The sequence below is a fragment of the Brachyistius frenatus genome, unplaced genomic scaffold (assembly GCF_029030835.1).
Source record: "Brachyistius frenatus isolate BFR_SWC_R1_liver_20210118 unplaced genomic scaffold, ASM2903083v1 Contig_26, whole genome shotgun sequence".
Lineage (NCBI taxonomy): Eukaryota > Metazoa > Chordata > Actinopteri > Embiotocidae > Brachyistius > Brachyistius frenatus.
The window spans coordinates 1,001,599-1,015,005 of NW_027210625.1; the positions used below are offsets into that span (position 1 = coordinate 1,001,599).

At 42.5% G+C, this 13,407-nt stretch overlaps 1 long non-coding RNA gene across 1 annotated transcript in view; it reads left to right on the forward strand.

The window, feature by feature from the left end:
• The window catches only part of LOC138620726 (uncharacterized), a 43,356-nt gene that overhangs the window by 12,129 nt on the left and 17,820 nt on the right, over positions 1-13,407 (forward strand). Inside the window, exon 2 of the long non-coding RNA XR_011310889.1 lies at positions 1,404-1,436. This is a non-coding gene — a long non-coding RNA (uncharacterized lncRNA). The remainder of the gene's footprint in view (positions 1-1,403; positions 1,437-13,407) is intronic.

Consider the following 13,407-nt stretch of genomic DNA (forward strand, 5'->3'; position numbering starts at 1 on the left):
CGTAACACACAAACACACTCGCACTCATACAAGTTGTTCCAATCAGAGACTCAGCTGTCTGCCTCCCCCACAGTGGTGTTCCTGGGGAGTGGCTCGCTGAAATATCGCATTGAGTCTTGCCATTTCCCAACCTCATTTACTTTATTACAGCAAGTGTCTGCCACGAGCAGAGGGTGGGAAACAAATGGGAGAAAACCAGGGATAAAAAAAAAAAACAATCACACACGCACATTGTGGTGGCATCATCTATGCACACACAGACCACCGTAATCAGTCTCTAGGGGGACTAACGTGGAGGAGCAAAAGCGGAAATTAATAGAATGAGAAGGGGAATGTTTGTATGAATTTATGATGGTTGCTGGGGGTCTGTTTAACCAGTAGCACGATTCAGATGGAAATGACATCGTCAGGGTTGCCACGGCAGTAGATGCGATGCCCCCCCCCCCCCTTCCCTCCTCCCCCAGCCTCCCTCCTTCAGTCATCCCTCACTTCATCCATCACTCTCTTACTTTGGCAATCTTCCATATGTCTTTTTTTTTTTTTTTCCCCTTCTCTTTATCTCTCTCTCATCTTGCTGCTCTCTTTATCCCTCCACTCCGCTGTCTGTCCTCTCCCTCCGTCATGTCTCTGCTGCTATCTGGTCGAGCTCTCTATAAACATGCCAGAGACATCGCCTCCTTTCTCCTCTCCCCAAAAATTGCCGTCCGCTGTCTGAAACGGCCATGATGATTGCATTCTCACACTACATTGTAGAAACAAAAACAAAACAAAAACGCAGGACAGAAAAAGTAGGACGGTGAGTCGGTGTACGACGTGGCCCTTTTTTTTTTTTTAGTTTGCCGCTGCTGTTGGGAATCTGAATTGCCTGTCAAGCAAGAGGGATTTCCAGCTCGCAGACGAGACACAATGGAGCTGTTTTGACGGGGGGGGGGGATGCAAAACAGAAGACTATTCTTCACAATGCCACACAGTCATTATGATGTCCTGACTCATTGCTTTGGCAGTCTGCGTCATATTGCAACACACACACACACACACACACACACACACACACACACACACACACACACACACACACACACACACACACACACACGCGTGCAAGATGTGGCCCACGTAAATTATAGCTTGATGGTACAAATCAAATGCAAATTGCATACACAAACAGAAGGAAACTGAGTGGATGTTAATGATATGACAGTCAAATGTGTTTTGAAATGTCGTTTGGCAAATACCAATTAAAGGGCAAAATGGAGCAACAGTATGGAGAGCTCTTTGTGTACAAATGATACTGACAACATATTCTACAGTGACATATATCTTCTTTGATTTTCGTTTTTGGGAGGGAGAGGGCATTTATAATGTAAAATCATCTGAATGAAATATCCCTTTGTGTTTTGCAGGAGAGGGTTCTACAAAGTCTGCAAGGCAGCTTGGTGAGTTTCAGCACACAACACACGATATATGCGTGTCGATGCCAGTTTAGTTATCCTAATACCACATCATACGATCATGCTGGTGGTAAACATACATTTGCACTGTATAAAAAAAAAACACAGATCAGCCAATAACAATTCTGTACTTACATGTTATTACCTCGAAGAGATATGTTTATTGAAACCGGTGTAGTTTTCTGTGAGTCCTGAGTTTGAACCAAAATGGTAATGTTATGGTGGCCCATAAACTATTGCTTTCAGCTTCAGTTTTGCTGCGATTAAAGTCTGGAAATCCTGTTTGCCCAGCAACTCTGAAGGATATACCCATCAGCGACCACTGGGAGTGGCCACTGTTGACCAAAAACAACAACAAAACCTGGTTAACTTAGTCTCTGACCTAGCCCTTCGCTCGTGTTCCTCAAGCCTGGATTAACAAACACCCCCTAACAATCTGCCAATCACAGAGATGTAATCACATATCAGTGCCATAGGTAGCTGGAGTGATTGACAGGTTTCACAGCTTAGACATCACAGCAACTGCAGTTTTGAACCACTGTCTCTGACCTCAGTGACACCCATAACACAACACACACATTTTAAACACTAACATGTTACCCAGTACGTTAAAATATTGATGTCAGGTGTGTTTTATAATAATATTCAGCACTGTTTCATATTTATTTATACTTCAAAGTGGACGTTAATGGATGTTGCCATCTTAATACAGAAAGAGGTACCGTCAAGGGAGGGAGGGTCACACATACTCACCACTCCAGCTCCAAGCCAAGAGGCATCACTGACATTTTGGGGGAAAAGGTCTTGATGACACCTTGCTGTTTCACACACCACACACACACACACACACACACACACACACACACACACACACACACACACACACACACACACACACACACACACACACATAGGCTAGCCCTGCTAACAAATGCTGAAGTGAGAGCTGTGCCAAATTTCTGTCTAACCTAAATCCCGGCATGTAAACATTTGTTTCTTAAAATGGGAAGGGCTCGCCTCCCGAATCAATCAGACAGGCGTCTGCAAACCCTTGAACCTGCCCTTTTTTTTTTTTTACTGTAACTCCACTCTCCTGTAAAGCAAGCCGAACCCCGTTTCGCTCCACATTATCGCTAGTAGTCTTGACTCATCTAGGCCAACTGGCAGAATTATAAGCAGAGAGGGATATTTGGTGGGACTTTAAGAGAGCTGAAACTACAGTGCTGTATTAGTGCCACTTTCACTCACTCAGATGAAGAAACACTGCCAGTGATTAAGCTTCTTGTGAATATGTGCGTTTGCTTGTGTGTGTGTGTGTGTGTGTGTGTGTGTGTGTGTGTGTGTGTGTGTGTGTGTGTGTGTGTGTGTGTGTGTGTGTGTGTGTGTGTGTGTGTGTGTGTGTGTGTGTGTGTGTGTGTGTGTGTGTGTGCCTTGGCTCCCTCAGAAGGCTGTAACAGAGCCTTAAATTATACATATGTTCTCATTCCATTACCAGTGGCAACTACTAAAGGCTTCCCAGCATTTCCATTACCAAAATGAAGGGATGCACGCACTCACTTACTCACAAGCTCACACATATACATATACATGTATATGTATAGGTGTATATATAAGTGTGCTTGTGTTTAAGCAGGATAGTAAACTCAAACTTACCACCAAATAGTGACAATAATGAGAAAACTATAAGATGTGGTTGTTTTTTTTATATATATATTTGAGTGGATCTGCGACCAAACAGTTGCCAGTTCACACCCTACATGGACTGGAAAATCAGGATGGAAGAGATGAATGATTAATGCCCTGTTCTCCCCTCACAACTGCCACGGAGATGCCATTGAGAAGGGCATTTAATCCTCTCCTCCAGCGAAGTGCTCAACGGCCCAGCGGCAGTGGGCTGCACTTGTACTGTGCATCTCCCAGTTGTGAGTAGCTCAGTATTTGAGAGCAAATATTCAGTTTGATAGCAAATATTCAGTTTGATACTCCTCTCAGCTACCATGACTGATAGATCTGCTGTGGGTATCTTGAAGATGCATTTTATTTTTTTCATTCCAATTTTTTTTCCTGATAGATTCAAAGTCAAGTGTAACATGAATAATTTACTTAAGGGATATTATTCCATTTTGCGATGCCACACGTGACACTAACATGCATCTGTAATGGGAGATAAAGTTGTAGTCCCAGAGGGTCTGCTCCCGCAATTGCATGTCAGCACGGCATGCATAAGCCACTAACATTATTTAACCGCATTAGCAAATTATAGATCACATGGAGCACAATTGGTGATATCACCACTTACACGCACGCTTTCCCAACAAATGTATTAAACTGGGCTAGTAAACAAGCTTCACACTGTATTACAGCATTCAAGCTCTTTTCTGTTCTCAGAATAAAAATAGTTCCGAGTTGCTTTGAGCAGTGTGCAGTGATTTCACTAACTGATGAGAGGCTGTGCTGATTCAAACAACACACAGAACGCACGGCGAAAAGATGCAAAGCAACAGAATAATTGTTATACTCTACATATAAGCTTTTTACCAAATACAATGCATTTTCATTCAGACTATTTGTAATCGCTGACCTTTTGAATGGCAAGTGTATCAGCAGCAAAGTTTAAAAACACGTGCAGTCCTTTCTCTTTTTCGGTTTACCGGCAACATTTTCACCGGTATTTTAGACACTAGGTTGAGATACATTAGAGATTGGCCTAACGGTTCAGCTACACTCGTCTCTTCACTCCTTCCCACTCCACCTGGCTGGAAGTCAGATCTAAAACCTTCTCTGGTAAACACCGGTACCTCACTGTGGCTGCTTCTCATCAGCTTTCCGATCAGATCGGAGTGGCGGGCTCTGAGGAGAGGCGTTATCAAGACAACTGAGCGAAGAGGTCCGGTCGGCCGGCGCTGCAGTCATTTGAGCCCGGCTACGAGCTGAGACAACATCAGACAAGGATTAAATCAACAAACCAGGCTGACCCCGGGTGACCAGGCGGTGCTACTTACAACTCGGTGGAGATGGGGAGTATTTAGCCCGTTGGGGAGGAGACGCAGACAGGAGCACGAGGAGGGAAAGTGGGGCAAATGAGCGAAGCAGACAGCTCTGGAAAATGGTTCAGGAAGCAGACAGTACATCTGTGATGATTCATGGAAGCAATATGGAATAATGAATGAGTAAGAAGCATATGCCACTATTTCTTTTTTTTTTTTTTCACCCGTCCCTGTTCAGCTTGTCATTTGCAATTCCAGGAAGTCTCATCTTTCCATTTCCATAGGAGGAGCTGGCCTAGAATATTTAGTAGGAGTAAATATGGCAGAGTATTCAAACACCCAGTGCTACTTTTGACTTGGTGCTCCGAGGTAGGACTGAAAATCATAGATATTATAACTGTAATGCTGCAAAACTGACCCCGTTTGACAGCATAAATTCTGCAGCCACAGTGAGACTAACTCCCATGCTGCCTTATAATTAGTGTCCGATGTGGCGTAAGCTTTTTCAGGTCGTCTTTTCGGTCATCTCAGCTGTGTGTATGTAAGGAGACTCAAGCAATGTGGATGTGCTTGAAACCTCAGGAGGAGGTTTTAAAGACTTCTGGTTTCAGACAGGCCAGCAGGGGCTTGCACGGCTTCAAGCCAGTCGTCATGTGCTCGAACATGAATCTGTCTCTTTCTCTTTCAAAAAACTAAAATCATATTATGCAGAACTTTGTGCCTTGAGGCGGTAGTTTGTTCAGCAGTTTAAAAGTTGTCTTGATGAGCTGTTTGATGAACTCCCAACTAGTCGACCTTGTTCTTTTGTGCCTCTGTGGTTCGCGAGAAAGAAAATTTAAACAGTCTGAAAAATTCACATTCCTGATGTCAAAGTATTATGTAAATGTTTTGCTTTTTAGATCTCCCTTCTCTTTCTTAAGCAGCGTGTCCGTAAGACATCTTTTGCTGCCAGAAAAGCACCGAGGGGGACATGGGAGCAACAAAACAAAAAAAACTGAAAACAAAACAAAACAACACTCAGAGGTGCTTTTAGGCACTGGGTAAAACACAGTAATGTTTGCTTGTCAGGTTGTAGCCAGCACTATGCTACCACTGGGAAATCCACACAGAAAGTGGGACAATTCGGTGTCCGGCTAAAGAGCTCCTGTTTATTATATCAGTTTACTTACTTGTGACTATAGTGTAGAAATGTACGACATTCTTAAGCTTTAATGTGCAATAATTAAATGCATGAAGATTAACATGAGATAAATAGCGATATATGTTGAAGGTTTATCATATTATGACTGATTTGTTTCAGGATCTTTCGTATTGAATTGAATTCAGTTTTATTTAAAGTGCAGAATATCTGTGCCGCATCAGCCCAATGCACATTAAAACATACATGTTAAAACATCTTGCAGTGGTGGCATACAAATGCATGGAGAGCAGAAGAAAGAGTAGAGGGGGAGTTCAGTGCATCATGAGAGGTCCTCAAGAAGCTTATAGAAGCATAACTAAGGGATGGTTCAAGGTCACCTGAACCAGCTAGTTTGGTCAGGAAGGGATTTGTATGATGTACAGTCAGGACAAACAGCAAAGGGAGCAATCGCATGATTTTTTTAAATCAGATGTTTTGGTTTTGGTTTGCAGATTGCTATGTAGTTGCAAAATAATTCCTTTTAATCCCAGGATTATATATATCATGTGCAATACAACTTTAAAAGTGTTGTCTCCCTTCATTCAGAGTGTTGTTCAGTTACAGGTATCTACGCAACTTTATAACATGGATAGATTGATAGATATGCTGATATAAAAGCCGGTTTCTAGCTTTTAGAAGTTGGAACTGCTTCAATGACGTTTTATTCTACATCAGGTAAAGCATTAAAACTATGATTCCAGCTTCCACATAATTATACATCTTATGAAACTTGAGCTGGAGTTGCAATTTGTGTATTCGTAGCTTCCTTGATGTCCCAATACCATGCAAGCGCTAAAAAACCTCACAGCAGAAGCTGTTTTCATATTCAGCACAAGTTTTCCTGCACAGGTTTTGCCTCTAGGGCCAAAATCACTTCAGTCAAGTAAAATAAGCAATTTTGCGGGCGGGTTTCGGAGATTAGACCGACTCGAACCTAAGTCTCATTCGCAGGCGCGGCGATAGGAAGCGAAAACGGGTTGTTGGTTGTTTTATTCAAACATTCATGATTCAGCTGAACTACTTTATCAGATCCCTCCATAATGGCAATGTGGTTCAGGGGTGTGGGTGGATTTGAAAATAGGTTTCTGTTACAGTTCATAAACAATCTGATAATTTACTTGGCACCATAGTGGAAGAGAGAGGGGTGGGGAGGTGGGAAGTGGAGAGCAAGAGGGGAAGAGAGGGAGACAGAGTTAGCAAAACAGAGATGCTGAAAATGGCATGAGGACACCTGCCAATTCAATGATAATTATAGTCTCAGAAAAAAAAAAAAAATCTCAAATCAACAGAAAATAAAAACATATTGAGCTATGGATTCCTACCCACGGTGCGGTGCTGACAATATCTTTTCCTCCTATCTGAATCTGTCACAGAGCTTATTCCTCAATTTTAGTTCTCTGGAGTGCAAGAAGAAGAAGAAAAAAAAATAAACCCTCCCCTCCGCTCAATCTCATCCACCGGCAAAGCCATCACTCACACGGTCATATTTGAATTAGATGTCTAGACATACAGTTTGCCAAAGGACTGCTCTGCTTTGTCGTCGAGGGTTTCCGCGCAGCCCTTATCCTCTACTAGGATGATAGAGTTCCAGAAAGAATCCAGGGCGAGAAATAAATGCGGTTGTAAATGGATAATATCTGGAGGGGTTTCCTGGGAATGGCTGGCTGAAGGTGTGTAAAGCCTCTCTCTCAGGGAGGGAAAGCAGTATCCACAAGATGCAACACAATCAATACGTTGCGTTGTGACATAGTGAGATTTGACAGAGCAGCAAAAACAATAACCTCACCGGATGATGAGGGATAAACCAATCCAGCTCTACTCACACTACTTGTCACGTTTGGAAGTCAGTATACATATTTATGATGGTTATTCCCAGCACTGGCATTAGGCATTAGTGATGCATATGGAACTTATTGCATATTTAAATAAGAGGTAGAATGCTCTTGTGAGACATTAAGAATAGGAATTGTCCCACCTGAGGTCTCACCATCACTTGAAATTACAATGCTGACCTTGGGCATGATACATAATTAGAACTTTAGTCCTCTTGGCTGCTGCTAAAATGGAAATATTCTGCTTGAGCTGTTATTACTTAATTATGTTCTGCTGTGCTGCTGCCATGCAGAAGAAGATAAAATAATAGTTGTATATTCAGTAAACCTGTTGTCCATTGATGTCGATCAACTTATTTTCAACTCAATATTGAATTACTCTTTTAAAAAGAAAACGTGCACGATTTGAATTATAATAATATTATCATAGCCATTTATGCACTGGACTGTGGAGGAATATTATGTTCACCATCTCAGTTTGTCATGTTCACATGTTATTAAGCATGAAACACAGAGTACAACTGAGCAAGCGTTTCATGTGCTAAGTCAAACATGTGACCTGATGATGGTGCCAAATGAAAAGTGCAAGAGCAGCTAAAGTTGTTGCAATTTAGTTTTGCGAAGGACATGAATGTCTGGACCAAATTTCAAGGTAACCCCTTCTATAATTGTTAATTATTGAAGCGTTGTGAGATCACCAAACACCTCGTGATGCATCCTCTGGGGACAGTCGATCTGTGTGCCGAACTTTGTGGCAATCTATAGAATAGTTTTTGATATTTTACGAAACAACATTAGGTCAAAACCTACAGTAGTATATGGCTGGACTGCTCGAAGGCTTTTCATTTGAAACAAATACAGGAATTTGTGGCATTTGGCTGACCACCGGGGTACATCCTTCTCTTTATATTTTGCTTATTTTGTCTTTTAAAAGCTCAAATCTTTTAAGTCTACACTTATCTGATATTTTTGAATTCTGCTTTGATGTTGTGTAGCAGTTTAGTCAACTTTTATTGCATTTAAATGTGCTATGTATACTAAAACTGATTTATAACCATATATGATCGTAATTTCCTCATTTGCCACTCAGTCAGTGACAGACATTCATCTTTGTCGGGTTGGCGCTGCTATTGTGGTTCAGCCAAAAACCAAAAAATGTAACTTCCTGGTGGCGTGTCAGAGGGTCACCAAACCATGTAGGATTTTTTTTTTTTCTGCACCGTAAATATTTTTTACAAACTTTCCCGGCGAACCACCTAATAGTTGTCTACATATTTTAGTCTGGAACAAAGTGGTTGACTGGCCGACCGACTGACGACACCGGCATCCCTCAGATGCTAGGGCAGCTAAAAATGGCACTTGGAGATGCTCTCCAGACAGTTATCGGTATTGGCAGGTATAACGTTATTACTTTCATAAGTTCTATATTTGCCTTCATGTTGCTGGAGTCTGTGCCAGGAGACATCGGATGCTTAGTCACCGTCCAATTTCAGCCTGTGGGCAGGGATTCTCACGTTTGTCTCTTGTTTCTCTTTCCCAGATTTCACTAATCATATGACATATTAGTTACTATGTTGACAATTTTGTCAACATTTAGTCATTATTTGAGTTCATACAAGTAGCCTAATACAAAGAAATAGTGTATGTTTAGTTTTTACTAGTTACTTTTGGACATTAACTCAACATCAGAGCAAAATATCAATGAATAGATGCCTTTTAATTTGGCGTTACAGTCCTGAATAGCGCAGCCTGCTTTTGATTTGTGCTCAGTTTGAAATAGGACGTATAATTTGCCTCTAATTATTGATATAATTATTATATGAGCATGTGCGAGCACTCCGACACCACCTCCCCTGTGCTATTTCTAAAAATCTGGCCTCAGAATCTGATCAAACAGCGTGCAGGGGGCTGATTATCACCGGCCTTCACGAAGTGAGGTCGCTCACGCCACCTCAAGGAAAACAGTTAATCCTGGCATCCGTGATCCATCGCCCCTTATTCCCACCCTCCGCACTGATTGCTCACCTACGCTTGACTCTCACCATACCCTGACAGCTCGCCCACTCAGCCGCTTCCATTTTCACTCATCTCATCTTGGCCAAAATTGAACCTCTTCCCTGATTAGTATTATTTATGCGCTCGTCTCTGCCCTGCTCTTTCACCTTTCTCACTACGAAAATAGGCCACCTTCAATCTTTCATCCAGAAGAGTGTGAAGCTCCTATTTCGTCTCTGATTATTCATAAATGTTTACAGGTTTGTGAGCACGAATACCCCGCGTATGTGTGTGTGTGTGTGTGTGTGTGTGTGTGTGTGTGTGTGTGTGTGTGTGTGTGTGTGTGTGTGTGTGTGTGTGTGTGTGTGTGTGTGTGTGTGTGTGTGTGTGTGTGTGTGTGTGTGTGTACGGGTGGCAGTAAATTAAACAAACAGACACTGTCCTTGGATCAGCTTTCTGGGTTTCTCAAGCACCTAGCTTCGAATCAGGGAACACTACAGTTCTGTGTGTTCAATTCCCAGCTGTATAACTGGCTCCATCATACATGCTGTGCACAGAAAGACGGGGAGAGGGGAAAGGGAGAGGGGGAGGAGGAGGGGTCAAAAATAAAAGATGGAGAGAGGGAGTTGGAGGTTGGAGAGGAAGAGACAACACGAGATAGAAACAGAGACCTGGAAAAGGGAGGAGAGAACGAGACGATAGAGAAGATAGAGTAATGAAATTCACCACACAACAGTGCCATCTAGTGGATGCCCTTTTCATCCCTCATTTTATCTTTCCTTCCTCCTCCCCCCCCTCCCCCCCATTATGTCTCATTGTGCCTTCCTTCTGCCTGCCACGCTACCTTCCAAATCTTACAACTTTCCCTGACATACATCACACACACACACACACACACACACACACACACACACACACACACACACACACACACACACACACACACACACACACACACACACACACACACATATGCACACCCACAGCATTAATATGCATGCGGGGCCAGTGACTATGCACAGATTCCTGATTTGGCATGCTAAAGTGGCAATGACTCGTAATCTTCTCTGCGTACTGTGCCCGTGTACGGCAATGATTCAGAACAAGGAAACCCACACTCAGAGACACACACACACACACACACACACACACACACACACACACACACACACACACACACACACACACACACACACACACACACACACACACACACACACACACACACACACGGTGAAAAAGTTGCAAGCCAGGATGGAAAAAAAAAACAAAAAAAACAGTTGTTTGTCCCTGCCGCCCTCTTACCCTTGTTTACTTCTATTTTCCCACACATGACTTTTTTTTTTTCTTACCACCCCACTGTCCCCCGCCTATTTTAGCACATTCCCCACCTCTCTCTGTATTTCCCTCCTTTCATCTCCCTCTTCTCCAGAGCACCACCACCCAGACTGTAAACAGCGGTGACGGATTACTAATTGTCCCGCTCTAGATGCAGGGGGGGTGGGGATAGCTGCGGGTGGGTGGACTGGGACGTGGCGCTAGTGGGTGTGGGTGTGTGTGTGTGTGTGTGTGTGTGTGTGTGTGTGTGTGTGTGTGTGTGTGTGTGTGTGTGTGTGTGTGTGTGTGTGTATTTGAATCCCACTATCAGACACACACACACACCCTACAATGTAAAGTGTGTCATGTGTCTACAGAAATGATGAGATGCTATGTGACATTTTGACCTTCACACCATCAAATGTCCTTGATTGAGCGTGTGCAGTTTGATACCTTGGCCATTAGTTTTGCTTTGATAGCCTTAATTAGGCCCTCGGGGGATCGACTGCAATCTTCAAGCAATAAACGCCGTCCTGCAACATAACAATAAAGCAATGCTTTACTGCAAAGGTGTTTTTTTTCTCAAGTGTTGTTTTTTCCTAAGATATGACGAGGACTTTAATAAAACCAAACACATAGATTTAGTGCTGCTTTCTTTTGACAGACGCAGGTGGTAGTGTTGACGTCCCATAGTGGCAATTTCTTTACGTCATGCTCAGGGTGGACGGTCTGGAGGGCTGAGATTGTGTTTGAAAAAAAAAAAGGCAGATAAAAAGAGGAGACTGAATATAAAAAGGAAGCAAATAAAAGAAGTTTAGCTGGGTTACTAGTTGCAGAGATTCCCTGTGGAGCTCTCCGTGACGGTAGTTGGTTTTTTTGTTTTTTTTAAAGGAAACACACTCGTTTGTTAAAATGCCAAGAGTTATATGAGAGGTTTGATACCACGATTATATCTGTAAACTGAATAGGAGACTAAAGCCAGGAGTTGGATAGACAACATAAGGACTGGGAAAAGATCTGGCTCTCCCCGAATGCAAGAATCTTTTTAGGGAGAATTTTGTTTTGTTTTGTTCCCAGAATGTAGTCCAACCTTTAAGAAGAACATTCTAAGGAAGAAAATAAATAAATAAATAAATACATCTTCCCGCCCAGACTGAAAATACTAGACTAGAAAACTAGAACCTTTCATATTATTCTTTGATTTTTTTTTTTGATTTTTTTTTTTTTTTTTAGAACAGCTCTGTTACAAAGACGTTGCATCTTTGTTCAGTCTGGCTGCCTGGAAAGTCTCTCGGTCACGACGAGGATCCAGGAACTTATATTGCCAACCAAGCTAAGATTTTGTTCTAAAAATGTTCTGAGAATAGTATGCAGTCTTCTTGTAATGTTTTCAGCGATAAGGTTTTCATTTGTTGCTCTTCTTCAATAAATACATTTTTTTGTTTGTTTTAATCATGGTCACACAAAACATAAGCACCTTGATTCATGAGGAGACAGGATATTCCATGAGTGCGCTTTTAACTAGTTAGAGGCTATTTATCTAAACCTTTTTCTTATTAGGAACGAGTAAAGTGTCATGTCTAATCTGTGCTGCTCTCACATAATCTCATTTGCAGATGGGATAACATTCAAATCCATAATCCTAATCCACCCCACAATTGAGATCAAATTGTCAGGTTAAAATTGTGGCTAAAAGTTTCTCTTGTCTCTATGAATCGACGCAGGATGAATGTCCTTTAAAAACACGTGTTTTACTGCACCAGTTGTGATGTTGGCTGTGCAGATTGCTGTACAGTGCAGCTGTAAAATCCATAAACACTAAAATCTTAATGCCGCACTAAAAACGGAGTTTGAGTCAGCACACGTTCACTCGCACACATCTCCTTATCTTCCCATCCACCCCCCCCCCCACCTCGTCCCCTCCTTCCCCTCCGCTTCCTGCTTCCTTCCTCTCTCGATCCCAGTGGTCACATCACCCATCAGTTAAACAGACATCAGCCAATGGAGATGCTATCTGTCTATCTTGGCTTGCGGTGCAGGGTAGAACCAGTTGATTGCCCTCATGAATTATATATGCATTATTGATAAGCTCCAGTTTTGCCCACCTTCTATAAATATATATTTATAGAACGTGTCACTTTGTCTAATCGTCACCGGCTGGCCTCGGTGTCCTCAAGCTTCTGGAAGAGAGGACAGCCCAGGAATGGTGCCAAGTGTGTTTATATGCAGGTGTGCAGCTTGGATTATTTGGAAGGGACCATGTTTGCACAAAGAATCTGGTCAACGTGAATGTGATTCCTAATAAAAGTTTCTTGGATAAATATTTTCAGCAGACGAGACAAAAGGACTCCCCCTGCGTAACAAAAATGGCGTGGACACATGGATGATTGATTGATTGGATGATTGATTTTGCCTGCTCAGAGCAGCCTCCATCTTCTTCTTGGCAGTTATCGAGCAGCTCGGCAAATGTCATTCATAATTAAAATATACAAAAAAGATGAGTTCAGCTGCAGGAGTGCAGGAGGCAAACCGAGCAGGCCAGATCTTCGCGACGCCTTTGCAGCTACAAGGATTGATTTGCTCAAGCATCAGCTCCGCCTTTGCGAAAAAATATATCTCCTGTCGGCTCGGGCTGCTCGGTGAAT